Below are 11,748 nucleotides of genomic sequence, written 5' to 3' on the forward strand. Positions count from 1 at the left end.
GGTCAAATCTTATTCTTCATGGTTTTCCAACGGAGATACAACATTAAATGTCAGACCCTTTGGATGTATAGTGTCTTTCAGCTATATACTCAGTCTTTTAGGTTTCCTCTCTTTCCCCTTGCTCCTCTTGAACATGGTGTCTGGAATACATGTGCTTAGCACCAGTGGTGAATGAACACTCCAGACTCATGTTAGTTCTTGGGTTCCTGGAGGCCCTACCTTGGGATGGCTGGCCTGACCAACTGCATAGACTGAAGAGCAATCAGGTTCTAACCAGCTATTTGGAGCTTCCTCCTGGCCTAATACTAGAGACTGTGATCCTGGCCTATTAACTCTGTTTATGAAGCCTTCAAATGTTGCAGACTCTGACCATCCCAAGGTGTATGACAGTCCACCTTCTGTCTCTTACATTCTGTGTCCCCACATCAGGACATGTAGGAATACCTGTATGCCCTTCATGCCAGGCGCAGGCCAAGGGGAGCAAGCCCACTTCCTCAGTCTCATCTCTCATCTCTCTTGTTCTTCTGTCGTTCAGTGGTGTACTTTTCTTCCCACTCCATAAGGACATGGTGCAGAGATTAATGGGAGATCCTTCCTAAGATCTTAGCTGTGTCTAGGGAAGTAGACCACTAATCTTGGTGTCTTGGGGGTATCCTAGAAACATCTAAATATTTCCATTGTCCTCTCACTTTATTTATTTATTTACTTATTTATTTATTTATTCATGCATTCATTCATTGAGATGGAGTCTTGCTCTGTCACCCAGGCTGGAGTGCAGTGATGCGATCTCTGCTCATTGCAACCTTGGCCTCCTGGGTTCAAGCGATTCTCTTGCCTCAGCCTCCTGAGTAGTTGGGATTATGGGCATGCATCACCATACCCAGCTAATTTTTATATTTTTAGTAGAGATGGGGTTTCACCATTTTGGCCAGGCTGGTCTCAAACTCCTGACCTCAGGTGATCCACCCCCCCTTGGCCTCCCAAAGTGCTGGGATTACAGGCGTGAGCCACCATGCCCGGCCCTGTCCTCTCACTTTAAATGCAGGACAAGGAGTGAGGAAAATGGGAATCCTGACATCTGACCTCCTTCATTTATCATTCACACTTTTCTTCTGTTTAACACTGCCCTGGGCACAGAAGCAGGGCTTGCCCCTTCCTCTTCCTGCCTAGCCAGACCCCCATACCTCATATGAGTTCTTGTTGTACTCTAATTGCCCTAATTTAGGTTCCCCAGAAACAGACAAGGAATCAAATGGAAGTAGTATATTTGGGAGGGGCAAAAAACACCAAAGTGGGAAAATGAGAGAGGCAGGCAGTAAATAAATGGTGCATTATAGACCAGTTACCGCTGTGGGCAAGTGGACCTTAATCCCATGGGTAACAGAGTAGAGCACATGTTCAGAGTTATTCCACCCAAGGGTTAAGGAAGCTGCAGCATTTATACATCAATTCCTCTATTTGCTGTTGCTTCAGACAAAGCCACAGGACCTCAGCCATGGATTATCTGATTCAAAATGACTTTAACAGTTAAATTCTGACAGTTGAGACTTGCAATATTCCCTAAAAATTATTTCATTAATTTGTGAACCTTTTTCTTCTACCTCTTGATCTGAAAGCCAAACAGCCAAACAAGCAGGAACCATGACAGTGTTCATTCCAGTTCAGCTAAAGACATGCATTAAAACAAAATAATTTGGTTGTGTATCACCAACCAAGTATCACAAGCAGTTCATCGCTTTGGCAGAAAGTAATAGCTTTTAAATAAAAATCCAGCTAACGTTTTTGATCAAACTATAGTAGTTACAAAAGGAATTTATTTCCTCTTATAAATCAGAGTAATACCTCAGCCCTGGAGGGCTAAACTCTCTTTTATTTCTCAACTTTTTGAATATGCTGGTCTCTCTTCTCTCTGAAACATCCTCCCATCAAACTCCCACCATCCTTGTCTTCATAGACAACCTTTAGGTATCACTTTACATGTAATTTCCTCTGAAAATCTTTCTTCCATTCTGCCACTCATCTTCCAATTCCCAAGAAAGCACTTTACTCATAGCACAAGGTATTTAACCTGCCATAGAGTGCATCTATCTGTGCAGTAATGACCAGTTTTCCTCTCTGAAGCCCACTAGCTCATGAGTTCATAAATATAAGGAGTGCTTTCTAAACAAAAGTAGCTTGACACCTAGCATGGCTTACGTGCTCAAAGCGGTTACACAGTGAGTGAGTTACACTTGCTTTCAGTCCCCATGAAGCCTCACCTAGATTAGGAGATAGCACCCATACTCAGAAAGGCCTGGGATGGAATCCTAATTTACCTCCTCTGTGACTTTTGGCAAATTGCCTAACCTCTGTAATCTTCTGTTTCCTCATTTGTGTTAAAACATTAATATTTACCTGTCAGTGATGTTGTGCCACTAAATGAGATGTAAGTCAATTGCTTGGTATTTTATATAGCAAATGGTAAGCATTCAATAGCTGGTAAGTGGGTTCTACTGCCACTTCTCAACAGAGGGTACTTGGAATCATATTAATACTTATAATGTATTTATTCCTACTATCACAGCAGTCTGAGAGGCTGAATATATAAAGTGCTGGTTCTCAAACTTTTGCATGTATTAGAATGCACAGAGTATATATATATATATATATATATATATATATATATATATATAGGCCCTAGCTCTAAAATTTCTGATTAAGCAGGTATAGGGCAGGGTCCAAGAATTTGCATTTCTGACAATCTCCTAGATGACACTAATACTACACTGATGGGCCTGGCACCAACCTTTGAGAACTGATTCTTGCTTTCTTCACATCTCCCTCAGCCCAGACAGCTGCACATGGGAGTCACTCAAAAAGCTTTCAAAATTACTAATGTGTGAGTCCCATACTATAGATTTCTAGTTTAATAATAGGTCTAGGGTTCAGCCTGAGCATTAGTGTTTTGAAAGTTTCCCAAGTGATTCTAATGAGAAGCCAAGGTTGAGAACTGGGGCCCCAGGTGCATGTCAATGAAGGCTTGCATCTCAAAGTGTGGTTTTCAGACTAGCGGCATCCACATCACCAGGAAGCTTGTTAGAAATGCGCAAACTCAGACCCCACCTGGACCTAACTAATCAGAATCTGCATTTTAAATAAGATCTTCCAAAGGATTCTTGTTCACGTAAAGTTTGAGAAGCTCTGAAACACGGAGTCCTCTCACCCAGCTCACATCAGAGGAAGTATTACCAGATCTTACCTTTGCTTCAGGGATTGTCTTTCCTAAAAGACCAGGATTTAAGACAAAATGAGGAACTCATTACCTATGACCTTTCCCCCAAAACAGGGGTTTTTACTCCTACATTGCAGGCATGAGTCTGAGAACCCTTCACTCATTGTCCCCATCCTTTTCTCCTCTCTATCTTCTCAGACTCAGTTTTCATCTCCAGACACAGCCTTCATCACACCTATTTATTAATGCCAAGGCTTCATACTCTGATTCAAGTAAAGACAGGAGGCAGGATCAATGTGTTAGTAAAATTCAGAAAAATGAAACTCCTCTTTTAAAATATGTTAGCACCTGGTTTCTCCCTAAATTACCCTAACACACAAATGAGTTGAGTATTAAAATAAAATCTTTATCCACTACAGGCTGGAAAGTGGAAAGTAACATTGAAGGGATGCCTAATGATTTGGAAAAAGAAAAAGATCCAGCTGCATTAGTGAAGAAATTATGAGGTGTCTATGACCAGAGAAACATGAAATGTGCTAATTGAATGCCCTCAGATGCCATTATCAGTGAGGCCCCTCCAGAGCCAGCAGCACAGGCTCATCTGAGCAGAAACCTGAGCTAACAGCAAAGAGAACTGTCTTGATGGCCTAAGTAGGGTTCTAGGGTGCATGAGTCAGCAGGCGAGCGTCCTTGTGCATGGGAGTTCATTAGGAATCTTCCATAATCAAGAGTGAAAATCACCTCTGGTTGAGTGTGCCATTATGTATTTGAAACCCAGAGAGAGGACAAGTTTTATTTTTAGAGAGAACAATAACAGCCATATTAGGAATACGTGCATGCACACATTGCAGTCATGTACACACGCCCACACCCACACACACTCCAAATCACAACTCTTGTTACTCCAAATGTATTCCATGAACCAGTAGCATCAGCATCATCTGACCCTACCCTGTACCTACAGTTTACGCATCTGCATTTTAACAAGATGCTCAGGTCATTTGATGCACTTTAAAGTTCGAAAAGAATTACTATAGACCAGTGGTTCACAGCTTTGGCTGTGCGCTAGAATCACTCAGGAATTTCAATATGCAGCAAATTTTGACAGCCAATGGTCTAAAATCAAAGATAAAATTATGCCCTCTCTTTTCCCTTCAAATTGGGCCCTTTCACCACTTTTAAAACAGGTCTTTGATGTGCAAGAGAAATGCTTTAACACTGCTATTGAAAGATAACTCTTAGACAAGATCAGGTGCATTCAGGGTGGTATGGCCATAGAGAGCTAATGGCTCCTCTAAAGACTAACTTTATTCTCTTCTAGTAATTATGTCTTTAGCTATAAGCTTACTGAGAATACAAACCATGACTTACTTTGTATAATATCAGATTTCAGGCAAACCAAAGGGCTTGGGTCAGCATCAATGCTTAACCAATGTTTGTAATTAATGAGAAATTACTGATAATAAGTGAAAGCTCAGAATTCTGGCTTCTCTGTGCTATTCATTTTTTTGTACATTTCAATTATGGAAGACATTGTTAGGATTATATCTCTTCATAAATATTAGAAGCTCTTTGAAATGCAGGAACACATTACTTCTTCTCCCCCCCATCCAAATATATAATATATTAATAAATACAGAGCATATATTCAGTGACTTTAAATCTCATTTAATATCCTTAAGTTTTGAGGAAACTAGAAGGCATGATTTTTACATAAGAACATTTGAATTTTTGTAATTATGAAGCATGCATTACTGGGAGTTTGCTGCATTTTACATAAGAACTTTTTAATTAATGAGAATTCCTCAGGAATGAAAAAACAGCTGTCAATAATAATTTTCTTAAAACTAATGTCTTCTAAGATATGTCATAGATTTAGAATATATTCAACAGAGTACACTGCACTTTACTTTCTATAAATCTGTGCAGTGAGTTTCTGTGTTTGGAATGATTACACTGGACAAGGGGTTGGCAAATGTTTTCTGTAAAGGACCAGGTAGTAATTTTTTTTTCTTTGTTTCACCAGCCATGTAGCCTCTGTCACACCTATCTACTCTGATATTGAAAACAGCCGTAGACAATAAGTAAGCAAATTCTTGTACTTGTGTCCTAAAAAACATTATGAGAACAGGTGGATTTGGCCCACAGGATATAGTTTTTCAACCCCTACAGCTGGATTATGTTAAGAGGTAAATGTGGAGTAAATTATACTTACAAAGGCAAAATAAATTAGTTTTGGTAGAAACTAGAGTATAAACAACTGCCAAACAATGCAAACACACATACTTAGATACTATTTTCACAGAGAAAAGGAAACTATAAATCCTTACCAAATCTTTCAGAGCTAATGTGGGGGTGGAGAGTGAGAAAATGCTCTGTTAACTTGTAACCTTAAGAAATATATAATTAACCAGGACATGATATTACTCAAATAGTCATATTATTCACAATTTTCTGTAAAGATCGTAGCAACAAAAGACTGTAGGATGACTTCTTCTCCATCATGGAGAGAATCAAGTGATGACTTCAGTAAGTGAACTGGAAACATAACCCACCTTAGTTTTCCAGCAGAAGTAGGGCAACGAGAAAGTCAGCCAGGAGCTGATGGAAACACCTATAGTCAAAATAATGTCTGTTATACTGTAAAAGCTCTTAGTCTTTTGATTTGTGCATTGATCAAAGATCATTTCAGGGTTGAAACTGTTGAATCCTAAGTGGATAGGTAAAGAGCTTCAGGTTCCCTGGTAATTTGGTGATTCCTTCACTCAGAGGACATAGTAATTAGCCCAGGAGGATACTCAGCAAAACCTAGTATGCTATTGTGGGTCTCTTAACAATGTCTAACTCAGTGGCCTTCACCACTCATGACACCAAATGCACACACAAGAAAATGGATTTCTCTAGCAAATAAGATGTTAAAATATTAGCTTGGTCTTAACAGATGGTCCTCCAAGTTTAATCTGGTTTGATAATTTCAGAAGACATAAATTTTTGTTTGATCAGAATTGATTATCAGAGCAAACTCCTGGTTAAATATTCTGGATTTGAAAAAGAAATTTAGTTTCACTCAGGGGTTCAGCAAGCTGGTGTCTGGTTTGTTGTTGTGATGGTGGTAGTGGTTTTCTTGTGGGGTTCGGTTTAAGACCCACCTATTAAGCTCTTTACCATCTCCTTCTTTCTTCCTCATTCTAGAAGTATTTCTCCTCCAGAGCAGAAGGTGCTTAAACAACACGTGCTAATGAGCTAGAAAGAAGCATCTATTAATTTGGTAACGGACAAGCAGTAGTTACATATTTCGGCCTGAGAATTGGATGTTGCTTTAGAGGCGATGAAGTATCTCTAAGGAAGTTTCTTAGATTTAAACCTCCCTTACAATTTCTGGCTTCATGTTAAATATGTAACAGTTTCCCTCTCATACCATTTTGTGGAAATTGGTAATGTAGATGGCCATTTACAAAATGGGAACTGGGGTGAATACACACACGACTTTGCCTGGGACAGCTCACATTTCTATGCCAATTATTTTATTAAATTCTCACAATATCCCTTGGAGAGTTTACCTTTGGTTTTCACTTTATAGATGAGGAAACTTAGTATAAGAGAACTGGAGTTACATGGATTGTAAATAGCAAAACCTAGATCTTAACCTATGAGAATGATTCTAAAAGAATGTTCAACCACAATGCTCCATTTCTCAATTAATAGCTACAGTATACCGCAAAGTGCCAGGGAATTGTTCATCTCTTCTATTTGGGAGAAATTGTATTTGGAGAGTAGGTAAGAGACAAAGTTAGAAAGAAAGGTGGAAGCTGCATAAATATAATTTTATAAGCAATATTAAAGTTTCTACATCTTTATTCTCCTTAGTTGGCTTAGTCTGGGATATGACATGAAGTTAAAACATGTGCATTTCTAGAGGGGGTTGTGCACATATGTATACATCCAGGTCTGTAGGTAAAGAAGAAACTAGCAAGAGACAAGGTGGTATTTGCCATTAAGTTTACAATGAGGACCGTAATGTGTTCCAGTTAATACCTGTTGTAGATCAAATACTATGTCTTCATTATTTTAGTGCCTTTTCCCCCTTTCACTCTCAAACATTTCCCAGTTTGGGCAATAAATTGTATTGCAGTCGTATCTATAATAAAATATTCAAATAATTTCATTTTTGTTTAAGTGCTTTTGAGGCTTTATTGAAATCTTAATGTATCCTTAAATATTTCTTGGAATATTTTATTTCTAGCAAAACAGACTTGATCATTCCTTCAGATATTTGTTGAAAGCACTGAAACAGCCACTGAAGGGTGGGAATGAATCCACAAATGAAGGTGACAGCCTATGAGCAAAAGCGATAATGACGAGATGATTATAACAGAGGTAGGTAAAGCCATTTCTGGAAAGAAGAGGCTTGATCAAGGATAGGAGCTTTGTCCTGGACATAAAATATGTGAACAAGAGTTTATGTGGTGGTCATTGTAGCCGAAGAATATTTTAGAAAAACAAGTGGGCAAAAACATACAAGCCCTCAGCAAACTGAAGGCTACCAGGGGCCAGAGTAAGGGGCCAGCTCTTTCTGCCTCCAATGCCGAGCAGCAAGAGGATAGAGAGAGGGGAAAAAAGCAGCAGGAACTTCTTTCAGTTTCTCTGGTCATACATAAGGACTCTCCTTTCTTGGAGTTTTGGATACCTGACCAGCCACCACTGCAATTGTCACCACCACTGCCATAGAATTTCCTGGGAGATAGAGCAGTAGAAAACATAAATTCTCTTTGATCCCACGAGGCCCCCTTTCTCCTTCTTTAGACTAAAATTAAGTGGGTTTTCTTGGAGTTCATTCTGTCTGTACCTGATGTATAGTTCCTGTTTTCCAGCTGTCTCGGTCCTACAGCAGGAGATGCCAGAGGGGAAAAGTGGTTCAGTAGTACTTCAGGTTCTGGTTTCTTTCCTTAATCTACCTGCTGCTACTTACTTTACAGGCTCCTCAGAGAACTGCTACATACATTCCATCCAGGGTTTTAACTTCCTTCATGGAGAGAGACAGAGTGGAATATGTTTACTCCACCTTGACTAGACATCCCAGAAAGGATGGGATATCCCAGAAAGGATGTCTTCATTACTGTAAGAAGATTGGCTTCATGACTAAAAGTATCCAGAAACTTTTTATCTGAAACTTGAGAAAGTCATTGGACCCATCTTAGATTTCACCCGAGAGCTGGGGGAGAAAAGAATAAAGTTGTTTTATGAAGTGTCTTTCAACTTAATGCTTCCATATGGTTAAATTTTTAAAAGGAATATTTACAAGTATTTCACCTTAGTAATCAATTCTACAGAGCCAGCAGGAAAAAAAAAAAAAGTCAGTCTGAAAATACTTGAAATGCTTAATTATTTTTCAGAGTAGACAGTAAGGAAGAAAAAGCCCCAGATCCTAACTTTGGCTCTCCGCTTCACTGAATTACCAAAATAAGGGAAGTCTTCAGCCATGGCTTCAGATCAGGACAAGAAGGGAACTTCATCATGCCCATGTTATTGTTGGGGGATTGATCCAAAAAGAAAAGACCTAAGTTTCAGCTGGTCCCAAACCATGGAGAATTTTACCCACACAAAGCCCCCATTTGCCAATGCAAATCTGGTAATTGGACACTTAATTACCCTATTTGCACACATAAATGAGGGGTGTTCCTGCAAGAAATCAGAGTCCACTCTTACAACTTTGGCCGCAAGCAATGAAACCACATGCTTTTGTCAACAGTTAAGTTGATTAGAATTGTGTTTATTTCTGCTCGTGTTAGGCCACATGTATTTTCATTGGAGCCTGATGTCTATTGAGTTAAAAGCTTAGTTTAAAAAACCTATGTTATGCAGAAAACCTAGATAGTAATTGCCAACTATGTGCCAAGAATCCTTTCATCATGTAGAGAATACAAGGTCTGAATAAAAAGAAATATTCTTTGCAACCTCATATGCTTGGGCAGACTCAGCAGTCTTATCGTCATAATAAAGACAGAAGGGCCTTTTAAAAGAATACTTTCAGCAAAATTTCCAGCATGGATTACTCTTTTGGGTAAATGGCTCAAACATTGAATTTTCCCATTTCCCTAGGGCAGGTAAAGGAGTGAATTTTCTCTGAATATCTTCTAGCTAGACAGTGTCCTAACAATGTCCTTAGGGGGAAAAACGTTCTTTCATTTGGAAGCATGTATTGTGAGTAGGCCCATCTGGGTTTCCTCCCTATGAATAGAAACACCAAGATTTGGCCGTTTTCTGATCTTTGATTATATGCAGGCCTGAGTTCTAGTCCTGGCTCTAACTCAAACTGTGTACTACTGGGGACAGATTCAGTTCCTTATAAGTGCTGAAAAAAAAATGGTGAAGGGAAAGCTTGCCAGGGAGAATCAAGCAGTAAGTCTTGGAAATGGAGGCAGGCACGGGAGGCCTCTAAGGTAGCAATGGTGGAGGAAGATGAACAGTAAGGAATGATCATTAGATTTGGTGATTTGAAGGTCAATAGTAACTTTTTTCTGTCTTGGTCACTAGGTGCTTAATAAATACATTTTGAGTGAATGACTTAATTATCAGCACAATTTGTTGAGCACCCCTTGCCCAGGAAGCACCATGCAAGGAGTCCGGAGTACTCAGAAAAAGAAAATGGGCTCCTGCCAACAAGAGAGTTGTGAGAGTACTCGCCAAAGAGTAAAAACTAGCCAAGGTGAAACAACTGAGCAAGACAGTCAAAGATGTAATGTGAAATGAGGGAGCAAGATGAGTTCTTACATAGTGATAGGATGCCTAGTGTGTATTGCATTCCATAGAGGGGCTCCCCTCCCTCCTGAAGTACAGGGGAACAAACTATGGAAAGACGGAAGTTGGCTTGTCTTTACCACTGCTGTGATCACCTAAGGTTCAGTAGATGCCAACCAGTGCAGAAAAGCTGTGCACCCGGGGAGGCCCCACCCCAACACGGTGAAAACCAGAGGACTCTGGAACCAGGCCTGGATTCTGGCGGCCCAGAGGTAGAGTACTTGATTTCATCACTTCTTTGTCTCTCTGCATTATGGGGCATCAGGACTCTCTTACTTGGGCTCCATCTTCTTTCATTATTTCTCATGTGGACATGTGGGATACATACACACACAGACACACACACACACACACACACTCTATATATAATAAATATAATAAATGCTATATTATTATTGTTTTATTTCCAAGGCAAATATTCAAAAGAAATTCTACTTATGTGTTATGTGTGAAAACGGTTATGTGTGAAAACTGTTAGTTTGAGAACAGAAACAGAAGTACGGGCCTTGTCTGTCACATCCATCACTATAATCAACTTCCTCACCATCCCATCCCTCAATAAGACATGTTGTAAAATCTTCATCACGATTTTTTTTCCTTCTTTCCTCCTTCAATTCTCTTTCTTCCTTTCTTTCTCTCTCTTTCTTTCTTTTCTTTCGAGAAGCTGCAAGTGCTATTGTGATGGGCTTGACCGGAAATTACTGAAAAGTGACTCTTTTAGTTGAACATAGAAGTAACAGTGCTTAAAGATGTTTTATCAGTGGCTAAACTCTCTGACCAAACTTTAGAGGTCAGGGGGTTAAGAAAAATATTTTTTCACTTTTACAAACCTGTGAACTTCAGCTGTGTCCTGTTGGTTTAGAAGCGGAAGAGAGGAGAAGAAATTACCTTTAGTAAGTGTTGACTAGATTTCAGGCTCATTAACCAAATTATCTCAGTTAACTCTCTCTGCCACCTTCAGGTAGGTATTAATATTTACTTTATAGATGAGGAAGAGTGTTGTTTAGAGAAGATTGGCAACTTGCATAGGATTACCTAGGGAAGGAAAAAAATCAGAAGGTGTGTTCTATGACCTTAAAACACATCCAAAATATTGGTGTTTTTTCAAGCTGTGGGTCAATAAGTCAATTTAATGTATCATGACTAGAGATTTTTAATTAAAAAACAGACTAAAATATATTTGAAAATATCCAAGTACCATTTCCTGAAGCTTTTGCTTTATCTAGTGTACGTGTGTGTGTGTGTGTGCGTGTGTGTGTGTACTACGTTATGATGAAAAATGTATTTCTCCCTGAGTTGTAGTCAAGTTTGAAAGCCACTGCAATTGCCCATACTGGTGCTATACACTAAGAAAAAAATGTCTAGTTAATTGTCATTAGGGTAATTACATAATTTATAATCCAAACAAGAACACTTTGGAAAATGAAGGAAATTTTATCATTAACTACAGGAGGTTAGCAGACTTAACAGGGATTGTTCTGGGAAAAGTTAAATGAGCATTCACCCCAATAAACATTGCTATGGTCTGAATGTTTGTGTTCCTCCAAAATTCATATGTTGAAGATTAATCCCAATGTGTTAGTATTAAGAAGTAGGGTCTTTGGGGAGGTGATTAAGTCATGAGAGTGGAGCCCTCACAAATAATATTAGTGCCCTTGTAAAAGAGGGCTGGGGGAGTTTGTTTGCTCCTTCCACCATGTGAAGATATAGCAAGAAGGATGGAGCCCTCGCCTGCCAAA

Source organism: Pan paniscus, chromosome 2 (genome assembly GCF_029289425.2).
Source record: "Pan paniscus chromosome 2, NHGRI_mPanPan1-v2.0_pri, whole genome shotgun sequence".
Classification (NCBI taxonomy): Eukaryota; Metazoa; Chordata; class Mammalia; order Primates; family Hominidae; genus Pan; species Pan paniscus.